This window comes from Lygodium microphyllum, chromosome 20 (assembly GCF_053477565.2).
Source record: "Lygodium microphyllum isolate KBCC chromosome 20, Lygodium_microphyllum_v1.1.10, whole genome shotgun sequence".
Classification (NCBI taxonomy): Eukaryota; Viridiplantae; Streptophyta; class Polypodiopsida; order Schizaeales; family Lygodiaceae; genus Lygodium; species Lygodium microphyllum.
In genome coordinates, this window is record NC_141154.1 from 70,475,355 (window position 1) to 70,497,932 (window position 22,578).

Here is a 22,578-nt window from a genome sequence, read left to right on the forward strand (position 1 = left end):
TCTCCCTCTCGCATTTCCTCCCCCTCCCTCTCCCTCTCCCTCTCCCTCTCTTTCTCTCTCATTTCCTCTCCTAAACAAGAAAAAGAGAAAGTGATTTAAACCTTAAACAAGCAAAAGAAGGAGAGAGAGAGAGAGAGTCACCGATGAGATATGGCGACTGTGGGGAGGCTCCTCTTTGCGATGAAGGCTCCTCCTCTCCTTCGCAAACAACGGCAGCGGCGGTGGCAAGTCTTCTTCCTCTCCTTCTCTCACAACGGTCGCGCTCTCCCTCGCTCTCGCTCTCAAAACACAAAATGCAAAAACGCGAAATAAAGCAGCGCTCGGTTTGGCCCGTTTTTTTTCCCTGTGGAGCGTCGCTATTTGCGCGTCGCTAAAAAGCGACGCAAATAGTGACGCATATAGCGACGCAAATAGCAACGCCGCTACCCGCCGTTGCTACTCACCGTCACTATAAGCTTAAATCCTTGTAGTGAATGACTGTAGAGTTTGATCGTTCCAGGAGCTCCGCCTTCGCGCAAGATGGTAAGCGATTGGAAGCTCTCGATCTTAGCTTCGCTCTGATACCACTGGTGCACAGATCGGATGCCGTGAGCGCGCGTAGTGAGTGTCAGAAGGTCCCCAAGAACAAAAGAACTCTACTTTTTGCATACAAATCAATGTAGAAAGCTTGCACGATATGAACAAGAGACCAATTGGGTGCAATCTCCCCCCATGCCTTGTGTGAGCGCTCGACAAAGCATGTATTTCATATATTAATCATCTTCAAGCTCAAATAATAGCCCAAATTACAAAATAGCATGCTTTAGCTTTTGAGTTTGCTTTTGTGCCAAATAGAGAATTAAAGCTAATGGGCACCCAAGAAGTCAGGCATACCCAAATACAATGTCCAAATACAAATATCTAAATCGTGTGCCCATGCGCATACAAAAATAATAAATAAATATCAAGTACCTTGATAAATAAGCATGACAAAATATAGGCGCCATGCCTAAGACACGTGCCCATCAAAATATTGACGATAAATTTGAATACACGCTATCCTCCAATGCTTTCCACTGCCACCGCTGCTATCTCTACACATCAACTGAAGCATTCACAATCGTTAGTAAAATAATACAATTAAACCGACAAAAGTGAATACTTAGCAGTCTTGAGCTACATAAATAAATTAATTGGTTAGAAATCAATTATGACCTTAATTTATCACGAGTGCGCACTCTAAACTCATAAACGTTTATTAATTAAATATGTATTTTGCAGAATTACCCGCTATGGAATCACCCATGTACACATAAAATTAACAAAACGCCCGAAAAGGATAGGCATCCCCATTGACTTCTCGCACAAAGAATCCACTTTGTGTATGAGCCCTGGTAATAAAAGTTTATGGAATCCACCGTAAAACCTCACGGAATCCACCGTGGCATGGAATCCACCGTGTAATATGCCTCCTGGCATCAAACGTTTACCTTTCCTTCTCCTCAAAGGGACATCCCATAATATATAGGTATAATATCACGTATCACATACATAGGAGGCAACCTCTCGGTTGAAATACCGTGGCCTCACTGTAGCTCTCCTACATCTCAGAGATTGGCCCCTTAATACACTGCCTCAACATATAAGACACATGATACATATTCCACTCTCTAATTTATCGAACAATCTAAGAATTGATGTTTCCTCACTGAACTTATCCCAAGGAACCACTCGTCTAGCCTACAACAAGGGACTTTCTCACACTCTCAACGTTGGTCAATGTTTTGCATACAGGTGTTATGTATCCAAGAGATTATACCATGTGGCATGCAAAATGAAAAAGTGTATACTTATTGTGCACAACCATTTTGTTTTAAAACAAATCAGTAAGGTGGAGTGTAAAATCAACCCTTCAATGATTTCCAATCTATGCATTATTGCTGCATTGCTAGAGACTAGCACCGAGTTTAATGGTGCTACTAGCCTCTTAGAACAAAAATTATTATTGTCCTATATGACGTGCACAACCAAAATATCAGACTTTACTTCATTATCTGCACTTAAACACTTTCACAACCCTTCTCTCCCCCTACCGCTTATGTGTTGCATCGTTGCATAGGTGTAGGGTTTTTTTTTTGTCATTTCCAATGTATAAAGCAATAAAAACCACACTAACACATACAAAAAAGGGTGAATTGAGGCTATACCTCATGCCCCAACCTTTCCAAACATTCACGGACATTAATCATATTTTTTCTTATTTATTTTTCGCAAAAAATCTATTTTTCTCCGACATTCCTACCAATTTTCATCCAATATAAACATCATTTGGCTGACCAAACCTAAAAAATAAGCATTTTTCTTTATAAAATAGAATTACCAAGGTTTTTATGGCTGCGGGTTTCTAAAACCGAATTTGGGACAACAGAACAATCCACCATTAATGATAATTCCTTCTCCAATCATCCATCTTCAGCCCCACTCGGTTCAAAAGCGATCCGGTACGCCGCTGAACAAGCATTCACCAATCGGGCTTCTTCCACATGAATTGCCTCTTAGGGAAGAGAGAGGGAGGAGAGAAAGATTGATTTTTAATCTTGTGATTTGGGCAGCCATTTCACGGGCGAGAGGCGGCGATTGGAAGCGAGGAGATGGAGGAGAATGATGGGAAGATCAGATATATAAGGTATATTCAGGTACCATGTTGAGTCTCCCTCTCCCTTATTTTCCTTTTGTGTGCTATGAGGACGTCTTTGTCTACATCGCATGTCAAAAAGGCGGTCCCCCCCCAACATGAAAATTCTTTTGGGGGGGGCCCAAAAGGGGAGTTCCCCAAGGGTCACACCCTTTTGCATCTATAAAAGTTGTCTTCGCACTAAGTTCTCAGTCTCTCCCGCGTTCGGCGTCAATTTTGAAAATCGAAAATTTTTATGCACTAGTCTCAATGTCCCCAACTTCTAGGCATTTCCTGAAGTCCCGTCAGACATCTTGAGAAATTATGAAAATTTCCCAACCATCACTCAGTGGGTCTTTAAAGCACTTTTAGAACTTGTCGGCTGCTTGCTGCTTAAAATCAACCCAATTGCTTATGCCGCCTTCAACGAAATCCAATTTTCCCTTGAAATTCAGATTTTTTGGCAATTTTTTAGCACTTTTATGGGCCCAAACTCCACCGCTCACCTAGAAAAAATTCGACATGACCTCTACACATATGCGACCGAAAGCTTCATGTGATGCAAAACAAACAAACACCCTGAATCCCCGTATCGGGCAAAAAAGAAAACTACAGATTGTACTCGTAATTGTGTCAAAGCAACCAAATCATAATACAACAACCCACTCATAACATGACCAGAACTTTGATAAGCAATTACAACTTGAAAGACAGTACGTGCCCATCCCACAAAGCACATTTATTGAAAAGGGGAATAAGTGCAGTGAGGGGAATTAGTTTTAATGAATGGTTTTTTTTAAAAAAATTATTTAAAAATGGGTGAAATTTTATTAGGTGTCAAACCTTTTTTAAAAAACGGTGGTTCCTTCTTAAAATGTTAATAACAAATTATTAGGATGAAGCAATGCTTTAAAAGAAACCTAGATTGAGATCTCTAAATGCAAATTCATTAATTAAAAATTAAGTGTGTATTTAGCACTTTTTGTATAGTACGTGCACTTGTGGCGGTGAGTTTATTTTTAAATAAACTTAGATGTGTCTGTAGTGCACGAAGCGCATGCTAAGTGAACGACTGGTTTATTTTAATTTATTAGAAAAATATGTATTTGGCGCAAGCACTCGTGGAAAAGTGGGTGATTAAAGTTCATTTTAACAATTAACCCTGGTTATGGGGTGACAAAAAATAATAAGGCATGAAATATAAAAAATAAATACCTCACAAGGGTATGTATGCAAGAAACTAACGGCGCACGGATTAGTCCCAAGATGCAATGCGTCAACAAAAAAGTAAAAGCCACTAATTGACAAAAAAATAAGGGTTTGTGTGTTCTGATTATTTTATTATTATTTATGTATTTTTTTTCTTGTTTATTTTTTATTTTTTTGGTTTATTATGGTTTTAAAAAAAATAAATTTAATAACAAGATTTCTATAATCAACCGTGAGTGAGAATTGAACCATCAAGTTTCAACAATGTGTATGTATTTTTCAGCATTTTTAAGCTTATTTTTGGAATTTAAAATGAAATTTCTATGAATTTAGGTAAAAGTTTTAGCATTTTGGCCTTAAAATAATATTTTGTCCATTGGAAACAAAATTTTCAACTAATGGAACATTCCAAAAATATAAAAATGAGTTGAGGGGATTTTTATTAAAAAATTGGAATTATTTTGTATTTTAATTGATTTTTAATGGATTTTATTCAATTTTAATGAATTTTAAAAGAATTTTGAATATTTTTAATTTCTTGTAATTAATTTTCTACAATTACGATTGGAAAAATAATGAAAAAAAGTTCTAATTTTTCAAAGAAAATTTTAGCTATTTTTTGTGTCTTTTATTAGTTTTTTATGAATTGTTTAAATGTTTTTAAGTATTTTTAGGTATTTTTAGGTGTCTTCTCGAGTTTTTGGAAAATAAAAGGAGGTACTCGAGCTGCGTGTGAGCAACAACCATGCACGCCCACGAACGAGCCCAACGCACGTCCTCGCGCATCAACACCCGCGAAGACCACAGACACACCGACCACGTATGAAAAACCACGCACCGTGGCGTGTGAATAGCTGGTACGATCTCGCAAATGCACAAACATGCATGAACGTGCTCCTGCACAAAGCCACATGAGCACGTACTCCCGCACGTAAGAGAGGGGGCACGCGGGAGAAAGGGGGGCTAATGGGGGAGGTGAAGGGGTTGGGCAGGGGGGTCGTGCAGGGGGTGGGAGGGCAAGGGGTGGGCAGGAAGGGGGGTTGGTGGGAGGGCAGGGGGTAGGGGGGGAGGCAGGGGGTGGGGTACGGCGGGCGGGAGGGATTGGCGGGTGGGGTAGGTAGGTTGGTGGGCGACAGGGGAGAGGGGTAGCGGGGTGGGGTACGGGGGTGGCCGATGGTAGGCGGGTGAGGGGAAGGAGGAGGAGGAGAAGGAAGCGGGAGAAGAAGAGAGAGAGAGAGAGAGAGAGAGAGAGAGAGAGAGAGAGAGAGAGAGAGAGAGAGAGAAGAGGAGAGAGAAGAGGGAGGAAGGAGAGAGGGGTAAACCGTCGGGAAGGGGGGGATTTTAAAAAAATTTAGATTTTTTTAAAATATAAATAATAATAATAAGAAGAAAAAGAAAAACAAGGGAGTTCCCCCCTTGTCCCACACATAGGCGTGGGGCGGGGGTAAAAAAATTTACAGTAGTGGGACCCGTGGACAGTCAGGACACCGACAAGGGGGCGAATGGTGCGATGGATGCAACAGCGGATGAGTAAATTAAAAAATACAAATGTGCACGTGCGATGCAGGAGGTGCGTACGTACGTAAAAATACGAAAAATTTAATAAAACCCAAACCATGCATTGGAATGAAATGCCGTAAAAACAAAAAATGTGCCAAAAGGTAGGGGAAAGACAATGGAAAAATGCAACAGGGGGTTTGGGGAGAATGCAAGCATGCAAATAGGGAAAATGCGAAAATCGAGCCCGGAAATACATACAGGGATTAATATTAGAAAATCCATGTGCTGAAACGCAAGGCAAAAAGAAGAAAAAATGTGCAAAATAATGTGACTAACAAATCTATTACCTCAAAACATAGTTCCGACGGAGATAGGATGCGTGCACATGGGAAAAACCCAAAAAACGGACTCGAAAATGGACGCGAAAATTAATACGAAAAAAACCAAGTATCGGAACAAAGGCCAATAAAAAGAAAAAAAAATCAGCGGGAAGGGGATTCACAGGGCGGTCATATCAAAACTCATGTCCAAAGAAAGGAGAAGGTAGACGACAGTAGATAGTATAGAAAGACAAAAGAGAGGGAGTAGATAATAGAGTAGAGAGAAGATGAAAATAATCCTTGCTAGAGAGCTCAAGGAAGTTACTATATGTATATCCTCTACATCACATGTGTTGAAGGCCTATTTACAAATATCCTTATATGTAACTTTTTTCTAAATAAAATATAACCCTTTTCTATTCAATTTGTAAATAATCCCCTTATACTACACCCTTCTGTATGTAAAAAATGTATAAAAATGGTATTTTAAATATACCTTATTTTGAACCCACGTGATGCACACATATATTCATGAGTAACTTACTCGAGCTAGAGAGTTCATATATTTTATTCTCTCACAAACGTGTTGTCACTTGATTGAGTTATCTTGAGGAAGAGAGGAAGATTTTAAACATGCTAAGTCTAACAAGGAGAGGCAAAGAGGGTAGTGGAGAGATAGAGAGGTGTAGAGGAAGTGCACTCAACATACTCACAACTTTATGCTTGCAAGTTAAGGAGAGAGAGAGAGAGTATACAATAATCTAGGGTCAGCAAATGTCACACAATAAGATATTCACATTCTTACAGAGCCTTGATGTTGATAGTAGAGAGTGGGCCATTCAAGCTGCACAATCATTGTTGTGCTCAATATTGTGAGGAGAGCTAGAGCGCTGAGTGTCCATAACAAGTAGAATCGGGGCAAAGATGCAAGCTAGCTCTGCTTGAAAAACATATAAGAAAATTGATTATAGCATGATAACATATCCATTAGATATCTCATCCTCCTACAATGGCTTATCATAGTAATCTTGCAACAAGAAAGATATAAAATTAGGGTAGTGAGATGAAACAATATGTGTAAGCACATGTGGAACTTAAGATTGTTGGATCAAACATTACTACCTCTATTCCATGCTGGAATAGCTTGTTCACAAGATGTTCCATGCCATGATGCCACCCACACTCTTTGTCTATCTTGGTCCATGAATGACCCACATATGTCAACTTAAAAGAACAACACACACAATGCATTAGTACTGCTAAAAAACCTAAACACGTAAACATAGAATAAATAAATTAAATAGTATTATACTTATAAACTTTGTTTTAAAGATGGCATAACTACCACTCCCAAGGTAGGATGTTAAGCTAGACTCAACTTGCATGCCTGACACCTCCTTGTGCTAATTCCATTTATTAGGATTCTTTGTGATTTCACTTTTTATCATTTTCCACTAGCTTTTCTTCAGCAAGCTAGGACAAGATATGCCATTATTGCGTAATGATGCTAGATAGCTCAGTTTCACTTGTGGTTTTGGGACCCTTACACTGGTGATGCTTCTTTGTTGCCATAGAGGCAATGACTCTTTAATCAACAGAGTAGCCTTCCCCAATCCATTCCTTAGTCAAATCCTGAGTTAATTGGGCCATCAAAGGCACCTTTTCCACACATAGTAAGGGGATCGGCACCACCTGTATTCGACTATGGCTTCATGGGCTTTGGTAGTTTTTCTTAGTAGACTCCAAGATTTGGATCCTACTACCTTGGATCCACTTTCTACTCTAGATCCTACTACTATGGATACACCTTCTACTCCCCCCACTCTTGTCCATATCCTCGCTCTCCTAGCTATCAACATTAACACCATGGCTTATGAGCTAGATACATATGGTTGAAAGGAGAGTCCATCTCATCATGGCGATCCATCATAGCATTGGGATGAAATTGGCCCCTAATTTTTACCCTGGCATGTTCTTGTTGTATCAATGTTCAAGGAGCATTGAGGTAGGATGGAGAGAGCAAGGCCTCCAAAAAAGTAATTAATTCATAAGGACTCTCCATAATGAGTTTCCATAGGTATGTCAATAGAACTTAGATTTTTATATCATTACATGTAGATATGCATTATGAAATAGCTCTCCTATCTTCACTTAGAGGCACAAGATGTTTATAATAACAGCCTATCTCATCTTAGCTAGCTTGAGAAAAGATAGTGAAAAATATTTTTTTTAAAAAATTATAAAATCCTAATAAATGATAGTAGCACAAGGAGGTGTGTGCATACGAGTTGAGTCTTGCTTGACATCGCACCTTGGGAGTGGTGGTTATGCCATCTTCAAAATAGATTTTGTAAGTATAATGCAATTTAATTTATTTTTTCTATGTTTGTATGTTTAGTTTTTTAGAAATATTAATTTATTGTGTTTGTTGTTCTTTTAAGTTCTCATATGTGAGTCATTCATTGACCAAGCTAGACAAGGACTATGGGCTATGGTATGGCATGGACTGTCTTATGAACAAGCTATTCCACGGAGGAGAGGTCGTAATGTTTGATCCAAAATCTTTAGCTCGGCATGTGCTTATATATAATGTTCTCTTTCTTATTGCAAGATCGCTATGATAAGTTGCAACAAGCAAGAGGATGAGGTCTCTAATAGAGATCTCATCATATTGTACTCTATTTTCTTATGTATTTTTATTTACGCATGCATGTAGAGATCATGTCATACTCATTCTCCTTATATATTTTTCTGTATGTATGGATGTACAAGCTTCGTAACATCTTCTCCTTTACATATGCTCACTTGGGGCTAAGTATCTATTTTTTGGACTAATTAGTTATGATCACTTTTATTTGTATGCATCCATTGGGTTCTATGATATGGATTTACACACTAATGCACTAGTCTATAGAGATTGACTTGATAGTAGACATGGATAGCAAGGATCATATCCCTACTAATTTCTTTCTCTTTGCAAATTGTTGGTACTTTGTAAGTAAAATTTCTCTACAAGTGTTGGAAAAAGTGTCAGCAAATTCATTAGATACTCACTCCAATGCATATATCGGTGTGCCCGAATTGAAGCTTTTACTTTAAATGCTTATTTTGATGGTGGGCTTGACATTTGGAAGTAAAATTTCACGTATTTTTGTCTTAAATTTCATTAGTATACATGTGATTTGTTGTAGTATTAAGGTATTAGAGGCTTGAGCAATTTATAGACATACATATGGCGCTTACTATATTCTCTCGTTTATGCTACTTGAAATTTTATATTTTTCAATTTCTATCATTGGCATTAGATGTTGATGTCTTGATTTGTTCAAACTATTTTGAACCATTACATATATGTGCATTAATCCCTAGTTAAAAATGACTCTAATTTCCATTTGTAAGTTTCTAGTAAAAATCTTTTACATAATTCCCCTCTTAGAAATATGACATATATAGAAACATGTGCAAACAAGAAAATGGTATATTTCATACTTACAAATAGTAAGACAATCGCTTGGAAACTTGTTTCCTATATAGGAGTTGTTTCCTACATACAAAACTTTTTCTATATAAGGAATTTTGTTTGTGATTTGGTAGTTACTATAACTTTTTCACTTTTCCCTAGTTTTAACACTCCCTACCTACAATTTGAATTCAACGGGGAATTCTCCCTTTTTTCTATGTAGGGATTGATTAAAAGTTCATTGTATACAGCTTCTAGCCCCGTGACATTGCATACTCTTAGGTAAAAAGTAGTTTTGTGTTGTGTGCTTGTTAGGATATATCTAGTCATCTTGAAGGTGGTGTTAGTATGTAACTTGAATTATATAATTGGTTGCAAATAGATGAACATAAGTGAGATGGAGATGAGTAAGAAATTTAACATAGTCAACAATTCCTAATCCATACCTTTTATGGATTATATAATTGTATGCTAACAATATGATATGGATTTACCAATCTTGACTTGGTCAATAATTCCTAATGTATAGGTTTTATGGATTATATAATTGCTTGCTAACATATGAGCATTGAGTGTGATAGGGATGGGTATGAACCTTGACCTGGTCACTAATTGCTTGCTAACATATGAGCATTGAGTGTGATACGGATGGGTATGAACCTTGACCTGGTCACTAATTCCTAATCCATGGGTTTTATGGACTATATAATTCCTTGCTGACGGATGAAGCCTATTGTGATAGGGATCCATCGGAAATTTAAATGCTCATCCGTGGGTTATATGCCTTACAACAACAAATCTTGATCAGACTCCGTCTGGCACGCGACGCACGCGAGAACGGCTCAATCCTTCGACCTTATGATCTATGTCGAGGAGATATAGTGACCAGGATTAACAACTAGCTAGCTACTTGAGAAGGAGTGGTACTGCAGAGCTTGCCGCTAAACTGGAGCCAACAAGGGAAACTATGGAGCAGCGCCAGGGAATTAATGAGGATACTGGCTGCGCTACGGCCGCACAGACCAGGGCACAGCTGATTGCGCAATTGTTGACGGACATGGAGTCAAATAACGCAGGCTGGCGTTTGGGTGAGGTGGATCGGATACTGCTATGGGAGGTGACCATAGCGCAGCGTTGCATACAGAATTTCAGCAGGATTATCAACACGCAAGCCATAGTGCTGGCGCTGCTGGCGATGGCGAGTCTGATGGGGTATCTGCATCCTCCCAGAGGCTTGCAGGATAGTACATCTAGTTCCAGTGGCAGCACCGGCAGTACACCGCCGGCCATTGCAGCAGCACCTAGCAGTGCGGATAATTATAACGGCAGCAACGTTAATATTACGCTGCCCGCAGACTTGTTCGCCTTATTCAACACGATGTCCTTCTTCGGCGCCATGTATGGGCTGCTGTTCTACGCATACTACCGCCATGCGACCATCCTGAGCCTGGCCTCCGTGCCTCTGCCGAGCGGCCGATATGCCGACGAGCTGGAGATGCGGATGGTGAGGAAGCTGCGGGGCGCGCTGCGGGGGGTGGTGCTTCCGAGCTTGAGAAAGAGGTCGGAGGCTCTGTTCGTGCAGCTGGGCGCGTCGCTCGTGTGCTGCGCGGGGGCGTACGTTTGCGCGGGGGTGGCGGCTACGACGGACCTCCGGAGGCGGCTGGTGCCCATCCTGACAACGGCGGCACCGAGCTGCATTATGATGGTCCTATTCTTTTGGACTGGGGCGGAGACTGTGAGCAGGGAGCTGGAGCTGGACGGCCGGCTCAGCCGCATGCTGTGGGGGTGGATGGGGGTGGAGGAGCCCCCCTTGGAGCCCCTGGATCCCCGCATCGCCCGAGACATCGAGTACGTCCCGTCCTTAGCGCAATTGTGGACCAAATGCTGCCACCGCCTCTCCCCTTCACCGCAGAGGCTCGACCTCCGACATTAGCACGCTTCGACCACCGCCTTCCGCACCGCCTCTCCCTCCAATATTAGCAAGTACATTGTTATTATCAGCATATGCCCACTTGTATTGGTACAACGCTTCGTTGTGTATATGTATGTCATTGTCTAAATGTTCGGCTCTCTCACTTTTGCCCCTCCTCAGTATTCACGAAAAATCATTTTAACAATATTAGCAAGCTCCAACTGGCAACCGCGCCTTCGACGCCGCCTCTTTCTCCAATATTAGGTAGTACATTTTATTATCAACATATGCCCACATGTATTGGTCAACGCTTCGATGTGTATATGCATGTTATTGTCTAAATATTCGTTTCTCTCACTCTTGCCCCTCCCAAGTCCCAAGTATTCAGTAAAAATATTTTTAGTAGAGATACAAAAACCTCTAACTTAAAATTTTGGAAAGGATTTTGAATCAAATTGCATATGTTTACCATTTTTATAACTAAAATTTTTGGGAAGTTTAAGGTTTTAAGACTTTTTCCTTAAATTTTGGAGGGGTTTTCAACCTTTTTGCAGTCGTTATACATTGTTTTTAGCTTGGTGACTTGTGTAGGAAAACATTGGATTTTGGGGGGGAAGAAATTGACATTCTTTGCTTGTGAAAGAAACCCACACAAATCTCATGGTTTTGGTGTTTTATAATTACTTAGCACTTCTCAATGAGATTGGTTACTTATCTATCATGTTCTAGCCACATGATCAATGGTATAACATCAAGCTCTAGATTCTTGTCACTGAGAAATGCACTCTTAGATGTATACATAATGCAAAAGGTATTGTCGAGAAAGTGGAGGTTAAAGAGATGGCAGTGGCTTGCCATTGGTTTTAGGCCAAATAAATGTGAGAGAGTCTAGACCACTCATGCAAACCCTAGCCTCATCCATTAAAACCCCAACCTATCCTCATGTACAATCTTCAAACTTGAGGTCTTCTTTTTGAAGTATAGGATCTCTCCTTTCTTCAAGGCTTTCTCCCCTTCGATTCTAAGCCCTTTCTCTCTTCCTACCTACGTACACTTAATGGAACAACCTTTCACATTTTTGGTCATATTATGAATCTAGCCTAAATGATACTCATGCATTCCCGATAAATATGGATGAATTGAATAGAATGGATATAAATACTACTAGATGCTCAATAGCCTATTTACTTCTAGTTGCATTAGAGGATTTAACACTCAAAATTAACCATTCGTGTTTTTCACTCAACTGTTAGATAGCTTATTCATTATGTACAAAATATGCATCTAGATAAGATCTTGGGTAGTGAATTCTTGTAGGTATACATATACCTTAACTAGTGAATATGTGTGACGATCAAAATGCTAGTGATCACAATCTATGAGAGCCTCCATATTTGGGTATGGTAGAAGACAATACACCAAAACGAGCACAAATGTGCTCAATAGACACTCCTTTGGAGGCATCTCTATACACATAACTACTAAGGTGTCTATGTACACATGGAAAATGTCATATACCTATGCTTTTAGATGTGCCTGTAGATGCACTTGACAATTCAACATTCAAAATTAGCAAACCATTTAGGTTTTCTGTCTCGTTTGCAAAATGAAAGAATATTATGAAGCAAGTAGAGAAAGATAGAGAAAGGTAGAGAGACATACATCACTAGGCAAACAAGAAGTGTCTGAGCCTATCTAGGATTTGAGAAGAGCACCATCCTTACTAATATTAGTAGGCAAAGTGTGATGTCCTCTCTTCTTCTTGGTTATTGCCCTTGCAATTAGATTTTTGTTTAGAGAGTTGCATGGTCTTTTTCTACATGCTTTGTTATAAAAGCACATTTGTAATCACCTCTAACTATGTATGTTGGCATGTCGACATGTATGTAAACCTCTTTCCAAAGGTAACAAATGTAGGAGTAGATGCATATGAGGCCACATGTAACGAGCGGGATACACAAGAAAATAAGGGGAAAAAACTAGTCACCCTGATGGTATTTAAGGTGCAAGAGGGTTAGGTCAATTATCATGCATTAATCAAGAAACTCTCTCTTCATAGTTTCCATTTCTTCCTTCCTCTTATTTCTCTCTTTCTTTCTCTTCTTCTAGTCTTTCTCTCTCCTTGTCACTCTCTTTCTCTGTCTTTTGCACTCTTTCTTCTCTCTCTTAGGTCTTGTTAGGTTCACTTCATTACAATTGGTATCAGAGCACCGGTCTTTGATCCTTCTTCTTTCTCCTTCCTTTAGATTTAGTTTCTTTCAGCCTCAGGAAACCCTACTTTACACAGGTACATCAAGACAAGTACAACATTGAAAGACCACAGGAGTCGAGTACCAGAGATGCTAGCCTTCTTGGAGTTTGCATAGAATCTTTGGACATATCTAGAGGCAAACCACCAAACTTAGCAGCTCATTTTTCATTCTCAGGCCATTTTGAAGGTATCTATGTCAAAGAGAGTGATACAAGAGTTAGAGAGGACTTTGGCTACAGTTACTTTTTGTAAAAGAGGTCTTCTTATTCCTTACCTCAAGCTTGACTGAAGCTTCCATTGTGACATCTTGATTTTACCCCTTCCTCCCTAGCTCTCCCATGTCCCTCAAGACACCTTGAACTTGCTTTCTTTCGACGATTTTTGCACAATGTTATCAAAATTCTCTTACTTAGATGAGGCATCCAACTTACAAGTTTGTTGGGTCTTCTCAAAGGTCTCCACCACTACATTATATTGATTAAACAAGGCATCCACCTTAGGGCCTTCTTCCTCATTCACATGCATGGCAATGACCAATTTGGAAGTTGTTGATGCATGAATATTAGTCAGAGAGAAGCCAAATCGCTTGCACCCATTATTTGTTAGTGTAGGTTTGTCGTGCTTTTGGTGATATTATTGTTATTGTGAGAATCCCACGATGAAAAATGGGGGGAGGGGAGAATAGGCAATGTGTTAAGGATTATTTGAAGAAGAGGAAGCATGAGGCAAAAGGGAGGAAACCCATGTGCTTCTTCAAGCCTTAAGTTGGGTGTCCTTTGGTTGGCTTTGTTGGGGGTAAAGGCGCCTCTACCTAGCCACATGTGTATTACTACACTGACAGTATGTGCACATGCACAATGCATGTGGTGAGCACCCATCATTATCCCTTCGTTCTTTATTCTTCTAGTGACATTTGAATAAAGGGAAGGCCAGTCACACATTGTGACTGTTGGAGTTTCCACATTTGGAGTCTCTCTCTTTCTTGCTCTTGCTCCATCTGCCATAGCCCTCACCTCCATGATGCTCTCTTGCTCGATCCTTCTCACCTTTCAACTAGTATCAGAGCTTGGTTCTTTGAGGTCTTGAATATGGTTGGGTACTCCTGCAGCATTCATTCAAATACCTACACTCTTGTCTTCACTCTTGGCAACCATAGCCACACCTTTCAAGCTTGCAGTCGGTCTCATCCTTCTTGGGCAACCTCAGGGCATTCATCTATAGGTATTGGAGCTCTCATTCCACTCTTTATTTCAGTCCACATGGTTTGAAGAATAGGGCAGCCATGGCTCAGCCCATGAAGGATTGGAACTGAGCTCTCTCTCTTCTATGCCTATTGAGGCCTCTTGGAAAGCTTCTTTTGGAGCCATAGAAGCTCCCTAACCATCAAGTAGTTCCCAGCTCCCTGAGCAACATCAAAAACCTGATTTCAGTAGGTTGCACCATTTTCTTAGCCTATAAAAAATGTGTCCTTCATCTCCAACACCTCTTCAAGCCATTGGCACTACACAAATGTCTCATTTGAGGCGTAGGAGCATGCTTCAACCATGGCATTGAAGGCTTGATCTTGGCATTGACGTTTGGGTCTGATATACTTCATTCCAAGACTGTCATAATAGTCTCCATAGGCAGCCCCAAATAGTGCTACATTAGCATTTAATGTTTATGCTTGCTATTGATGCCATTTGGTACCCGAATCATGCCCCAATGTTATGGGAATCTATGCATATGATATGCCATTTATTTGGTGCTGATTTTGGCCCTATTTATTCTCAGTCTGATGGTGAATTTACTGCTATAATAGAGCAGGGCTGAAGCTATTTAACTCAAGTTATGTTATGCCCATTGGTCTCGGGTGCTTGTTATGATTATTTGGATGCAAATGGAGGTTGGCAGATGTATTGGATGGCTCCGGAATGCATTTTGAGCCTTGTTAGAGCTCTATATTGGTTGGCACTTACTTGACATTGGTCTACACTGGCATGCTTTTTGATAGAGTTTATATCTATGGTCTATGCATGACCCATTGGTACTAGCTTTGAAGCATATGTTAGTGATGCATGCTACCTACATTGTTTGAGCTTCTTTGCCACTTGGAGCTTCAATTGGGCTTGTACTTGGATACTTTGAAACCTCTTTTGGATGTTTCTTGGCTTGTCAGAGATTGAATTGGGTTCGTGCATGATGTACTTGGATGCTATCAGATGCTTGATCGCTTACATGCTCTTGGTGCTCTAATGATGTATGGTCTTGGCTATGAGATGCCTTATGCATTTACATACTATCTCTAAGCTTGATTCCTCATTTTCCATCGACTTTTATGCTAGTGGGAGATTTATGCTTATGGTCTTGGATTTACCTAGAGCTTGTGGGTTATGAATTTGAGCTATTACTTGAGATTTGAGACTAGGATCTCTTACACATCCTTGACTATGATATTTGCTTGGTAGATGCTTCCGTGTGTGCTCTTCTTGCTTATTACTTAGGGGATGTATCAGTTGTACTAATGAACTCTCTTGACACATTTGGGTGTTTGGCTCATGTTCATTGGTTGTCAAAGTGATTCTGTTATGCGTGCTTGGACTTGCAGTCACTATTGTCATTGGATCTCTATTAGCTCACTGTTTGCTCTCATTTACTCACTGTTATCATTTATTACAACAAGCTGTTTTATGCAAATTGTTATGTATTTATTGGGATGAATCATGCCATTTTGATGTACTATTGATAGTACTTGGTGGGAAGCATCATTGATCACTTGTACTTCACCATTTTGTCTTGGTTTGCTCATGGTTTTGGGCTGTTTACAACAATATACAACAAGTTGTTTTGACTGCCTGCATTGTTTTTAGCTCTTATTATGGCTAGTTCTTCCATTGATAATGCTATATTGAACATCACTAAGTTGGATGGTATGAACTATGGCTATTGGAAAAGCGAAATAGGGCAAGTGTTAGTGCATAAATCACATGTTAAACCATTGAGATTGAGTGGGTAGCAGTCTTGCAATGATGTCTAATGATCAATGGCTTGAGCTTGATGAACTATGCAAGTCCACTATCATATTGTCTCTCACAGAATAGGTACACTACAATGTAGTTGAGGAATCATAGAGTGCATGGGATCTTTGGGAGAAAATTAATAACTTGTATGACAAGAAAAGTTCTACTTCCCAGATGTACTGGTTAAAATAGCTTATGGATCTCCACATGAAGGAGAATGTGACTATGTCTGCTCATTTGAGCCAGCTCCATGCTATCCTGAAACATTGGGTTTCAAGGCATTTATTTTAAGGTGGATGTGACTTCCTTGTTCTTGCTTGGCACTCTTAATGACTCTTGGGATATCTTTTGTACTGCTTTGTGTGCCTTTTCTACTACACTTAAGCTATCTGATGTTGAGAGTGCTCTTCTTCACGAAGAGATAAACAGAAAGAATTTGGATGCCTCACATGTCTCTCATGCATTAACAATTAGAGGTAGGAATGATGGAAATGGAAAGAATGGCAGTGGTAGTGGCCATGGATGGGATTCTCAGAGATCCCACTCCAAGTCTCGTGGAAAATCATGCAGCAAATCCCATGGCAGGAATGCAAATGTTACATTCCATCATTGTGGGAAAAGGAGACACATTAGGCCACAATGTCATGAACTACGCAATGAAAGGCACAAGGAAAAGGGGAAAGAGAAAGTATTGTACCTACAAATCTGTATTGAAAATTCACAATCAAAATAACCTCTCAGATTGACTGAGATTGAGCTCTAAAGATCATGCACTGTGTAAACATCACCATAATGTTCTTGCATAGAAACACATAAAATTTCCTAACAATGAGGTATGTTGTCTTGAATATGTAGGAAACCGTCCTAAATGTACAATAATAGATCTATAGGTAAAGCTGATCCAAAATTGAGCTTTAATCACTACTCAAATGCATTCCGAAACCAAATCCAAACATCTAACATCACCCATAAGCATGAATACTTGGTTTAGAATGCTCGAGACCAAGTCTAGAAGCAAGATATAATGCATACGCAGTCAAAATGTCATTCAGCCTTGTTATTTCAACAACCAAATCTCTTTCATTTTGATGTTTATGGACCCATGCCCTATTAGTCAGTAGGGGGTGCGAAGTACTTCGTTACATTTATTGATGAATTTTCATGTAAGGTTTGGTCTTATCCCATAAAGAAAAATTATGATGTCTTGCGTTGGTTTGATTTAGTCGAGAATCAATATGGGCATAGGCTAAAATGCCAAGGATAGATAATGGGGGTGAGTATGTCTCATGTGCCTTTGAGCAATTTTGTGATGATTTGGGTATTAAGCGTTAGTTGATCACCCCTTACACCCCTCCCCAAAATGGTATGGCTGAGTGCATGACTAGGACTGTCAAGGAGAGGTATGCATTATGCTTAGACATGCAGGCTTACCATAGCATTTTTGGGCTAAGGTAGTTACAACTGCATTGCATATCATCAATAGATCACCTTGTGGTGGCATTGACTTCCAGGTTGCAAGAGGAGGTATAGATAGGAAAGACTCCCTCTTATACTCATTTGAGTGTCTTTGGATGTGAGGCATTTTGCCATGTGTCAAAGGACAAGCGCAATAAGCTAGATCCTAAATGTGTGAAATACATATTTCTTGGCTATGGGAGATGCAATTGAGATGGGATATCATCTCTTGGATTCACAGGTGCGAAAAGTCATTCCCAGTCACTATGATGTTGTGTTCCATGAGGACAAAATGTATACGCACCTCGAAAATGTAGTGGAGATACGTTGTCGTGCTGCTGCGCATCCGAGTCGTATACACCTCCATTTCTTTTGTTGTGCATTTGTGTTATTTTCTGTGTGTGATTCATTCTGTGTGTGATGCATTACGATAATCCGCATCCAATGTATATATTCCCTTAGTGCATGTGTATGATTTTGTTTGGATGCATGATGTGTGTGTGTTAGAAAAATATGAAAAACTGATGCCAAAGGACATTATCAAGCTGATAATTTCAATGATGATCTCTAAGAAAAGTGCAAGGAATTATGGAATCAAAGGAAGGTTTGTGGAAGCGATCATCTAAGTTCAAAAGTTCCCATGACATAGAGTTGAAGGAAGTCTCTCAAAAGTTCTGAAGCGAGCAAAGCACTAGTGAAGCACCGAGGGAGTACTTTGCCATCCAATCTTCAAGGCCAAAGTCGAAGTTTGTGCGTAGATCACCCATCACAAAGCTGTCTGTTAATGGGGCAATTGATGACTCCAAAGATACCCTAAAAGAAAGGCTCAAAGGTGGATGGTGCTGCAGAAAAAGTAGTGAAAGGATCCTTGAAGGTTAGCCCACAGAAAGAAATGAAAGACACCGTAAATAGAAGTGGCAATGCATGGGAAGAAGAGAAAGAAACAAGTCCCAAATTAGGCAGCAAGAAGTTGTTGAGTCATGAATCTGGTGCTGAATCTTCAGATCTAAAACCATGCACTGATCCGCATTTGGACCTCTCAAAGTGCAAACTGGCAGAACTGAAGACTATCGCCAAAGCTAAAGGTGTAAGAGATTATTCAAGGATGAAGAGGGGAAACCTATTTTCGGGTTTTGAACCGCTTTTGGAGGGAAAAAGCAAGGCAAAAGCAGGCTGTTTTGGGGGGGAATCTCTCCGTGAAGTGAAAGGAAGGAAATTACATGACAGAGGACGAGAGGAAGAATGGTTTTGATTCTGGAAGGCTATAATGATGCTGAAGGCTTTGTGTACTGAGAATTTTGACACAGAACGAAAACGACATGTGACGCCGACATAACTGGATTCAACAGAACACCGCCTGTGGGATGCCTACGACAGAATTCTGATGAACCCATGGAGCTCAACGAGTTCGACTATGGCGACAGGGAGTAATCAATTGTAGGTGCTCAAAAGGAAAAGAAAACAACAACTAGTACACTGACTCAGGATGGCGGCCGCGACATGATCATGAACCATATGAAAGAGATCAGGGATGACGGAAACGTAAGGAGAAGGATAAAAGTTTTTTTTAGTGACCCAGAACATTGTTCATCAGCCTCTCTGTTTTCATCGTTGCATTGCTTCCTGTCGACACAACAGAATTGATGTGTGCTTCTGAGAGTCCACCCTCATCAAGAAAGAGGGCACATTTACAACTTGTTTATCAACCCTGATGTGTCTCTGTTTGCTGAGAACACGAGCATGGAGGATTGTATTTGCCATTCCTGATTTGAAAACCAAAGTCAGCAGGCGGCGCTCCAAAAAGTTCGCCACAGTCAAAGCAAAGTCTTAATCCAGTTTGTTCAAGCTCTCGTCAAGGAGACCATATCGAATCATGCGGCGTAGCAGAGCCTCTCCTTCCGAGATACGCCGTGAGATCATTTCATCAAGTGTCAGAAGCATACGGGCATTATTCTGGTTACGATTAAGGGCATACTTAAAGGTCTTGCCATAGTTATGATAGAAGCTCTTAACTCCCCATACCGTTTAGACATCATCTACTGTCCAGACTCTGAGTTACGTAAATCAGATTCTTACTAAATTGGCATAAAAGATGTCACAAAGCAAATCAGACTAATCAAGAAGACCACCCAGCGAAGATGAAGGCCCAGAGATTTCTTATCAATAGCTGAAGATTTGGATCTATAACCGAAAGACATGGACCTTGGAAGAAAAATAGTCATGCTATTGGAACTTATACAGTTCAAAGTATCATCTCTGGAGTAGCATGTGAAGAACTCTAGCTGAAGAAGCGTAGGAGAAATATAATGAATGATCGACAGATGGCTGTAATGGAGACTGCATTCCAGACTAAACCAGAAATGCAAAAATATTCAAACCTTATTATGCAATGGACAGACAAGCTTAAAACTATGAGGACACCAGAATCCATTCACTATGATGAAGTTTACATGCTTTGAGAAACGGGTGAGTTGCTGTATAAGAATGTTGTGCCTACTCCTAAAGAAGAATGCTCAAAAATCTACACAGCTTGCAGTTAGCTTTGCTGGTGGCTACATTACAGGAGTTTTCTGTGCCATTGTCTCACATCCAGCTGTCAATCTTGTATCTTTCCTAAACAACTCTAAGGATGAACAGCCTGTTATAACTGCTTTTCATGTAGGAAAGAGATGATCACTGCAATATATGCTGAATTGAAGAACAGGGTGCGTGGCTGAACTGGAATGTCTGAATCCTCCACATATACATGCTATGATACATTCATGCTTCGTTTCTGGAAGAACAGGTCATGCTGGCAATCAAAGAACAGCTATTCTTATGCTTACATAATTCCAGATGTGGATACTTGATACTCTAAGACGGAGTTGAGTTGCAGGTTCCAGCACATAGAACCTTTCAGCTTTCTGGATCTTCTAAAAATCTCTGCTGATCAGGCAACTGCCAAGTTACAGAATGAACATGCTGATGTGAAGAACGTTTTTCTTCCTACTGTAACTGTCATCATACACCTGAATGTAAACAGTTTATGAGATACTTCAGATTATTCTGAACATGAACTTCTTGTAACTCATTTGATAAGGAATATAGTGAACTTTGGCATCAAATATTTGAGTTCTTCTTGTTAGCCTCATCTCTTGCTGTATCTTGAACCCCGTGTTCTGCAGCCCTTGCGTGAACTTTACGACATTTCTGGTGAACCTGACGTGAAAGTGCTGCGTCATTTTTCAGCAAGATGGGAGACTCGCAAGAAGAGATGACAGATGATAATGTCATGAAGAACCTGTTTCAGTCATTTACCATTTATATGCAGCAGCAAGCTCACGCGAAACGTGAGAGTGATGCTATGGATGCCTTGAAAGCTGTCCAATAGGAGATGAAGCAGTTTAATGGCCAGCAAGTGTCAACTTACCTGCATTTGTATGAAGAAAAGATGAAGTTTTTTGGGGTTTCTCAAGATGTTTGGAGCCGCTACTTCTTGCGGATCGTGGTGCGCGCTCTTGAAGTCCGCATTTCAGAAATTCAAGAAACACATGCAGGTTGGGCAGAATTTAAGAAGGCATTAAAAGATGAATATTTCCTGGAGGATACAGGTCTTATGAATCGCAGGAATTTCTTAGCATGGGTTTCTATGCCTAATAAGGGACTTTCTGTTACCGCTCTTCTGCGAGAGTTTGAGAGCCGCTATGATCAGTTGGATGGGACTGAGCAGCAAGCTTTGGAGATGTAGAAAGTGGAGTTATTTTTACAAGCTGCAGATGCTGATTTACAGGAAAAGTTGGATGATCTTTTGGAAGATCAAGCTACTGATTCAGGTTTAAAGACCGAGTGGAGACATGTCATTGATGCTGTGAATGCTCTTGTTAAGAAGCAGCGCAGGAGAGTACGATTGCATCGTAATACAGGATCAGTTCCTGAAAAATCCTTGGAGACTTCTTCTTCTACCACTGCTGCAACTTCTTTGCCTAAGCCTACTCCTCCTGTTGTGAATCCACCAGTTCCTGCTGCTCCAGTGCCCTTATCTGTAGATGATGTTATTAAAGGCTTGGCAGATTTGATGATTGAAGCAGTCAAAGCTGAAGTTGGTAAGTTAAAGGAGCAACTTATGTCAGTACCTGCTATAGCACCTGCTCTAGCGACTGCTTTTCCAGCTGGTCAAAGAAAAGGGAGACGATGTATTTGGTGCGATAGTACAGAGCACCAACACTGCAAAGATTGTGATGCTTTTCAGGAAGCGCGTAAGAAGAATGTAGTGTTCTGGGGACAAGATGGGAAGATATGGCTGACAGAGACTGGCGCTCCTCTTGACACGAACTTTGGTAAGGGAGGCATGAAGAAGCTTGTTGATGATATGGCTGCGCGATCAGCTTATGTGAGTGTTAGAGGAGATGCTTCAGCTTATGGAGTCCAGCTTGAGTAGAAATCTGATGGAGACTCTGCTTTATGGTCCTCTGCCTTGGAGATAGCGAGAAGAGGGAAAGTTCAGGCATCTACTATGACTTGTGTGGGCTCCAGCATCCGAGGAGAAACAGGATGGGATTCTCCTGTTGACAGGTATTCTATTTTTGCTTATATGGCTAAAACACAGGGTTTAGATGCCATGGTTGAGGAAAAGAGAAGAAGAGATGAGGAGGGTCCCAGCACCTCCAAAAAGACTAGAGGGGGTGACTTTGTTTCACCACCTGTTACAGCTCCACCTATGTCAAGTTCTCTAGCTCAATCAGGTCCTGAACAACCAATGGGAGACAAGCAGAAAGAAAAGAGGCAACCAAGAAAAGAGCCAGGATTCAAGCTCTTGTCAGACCTTGATATGCAAACGGAT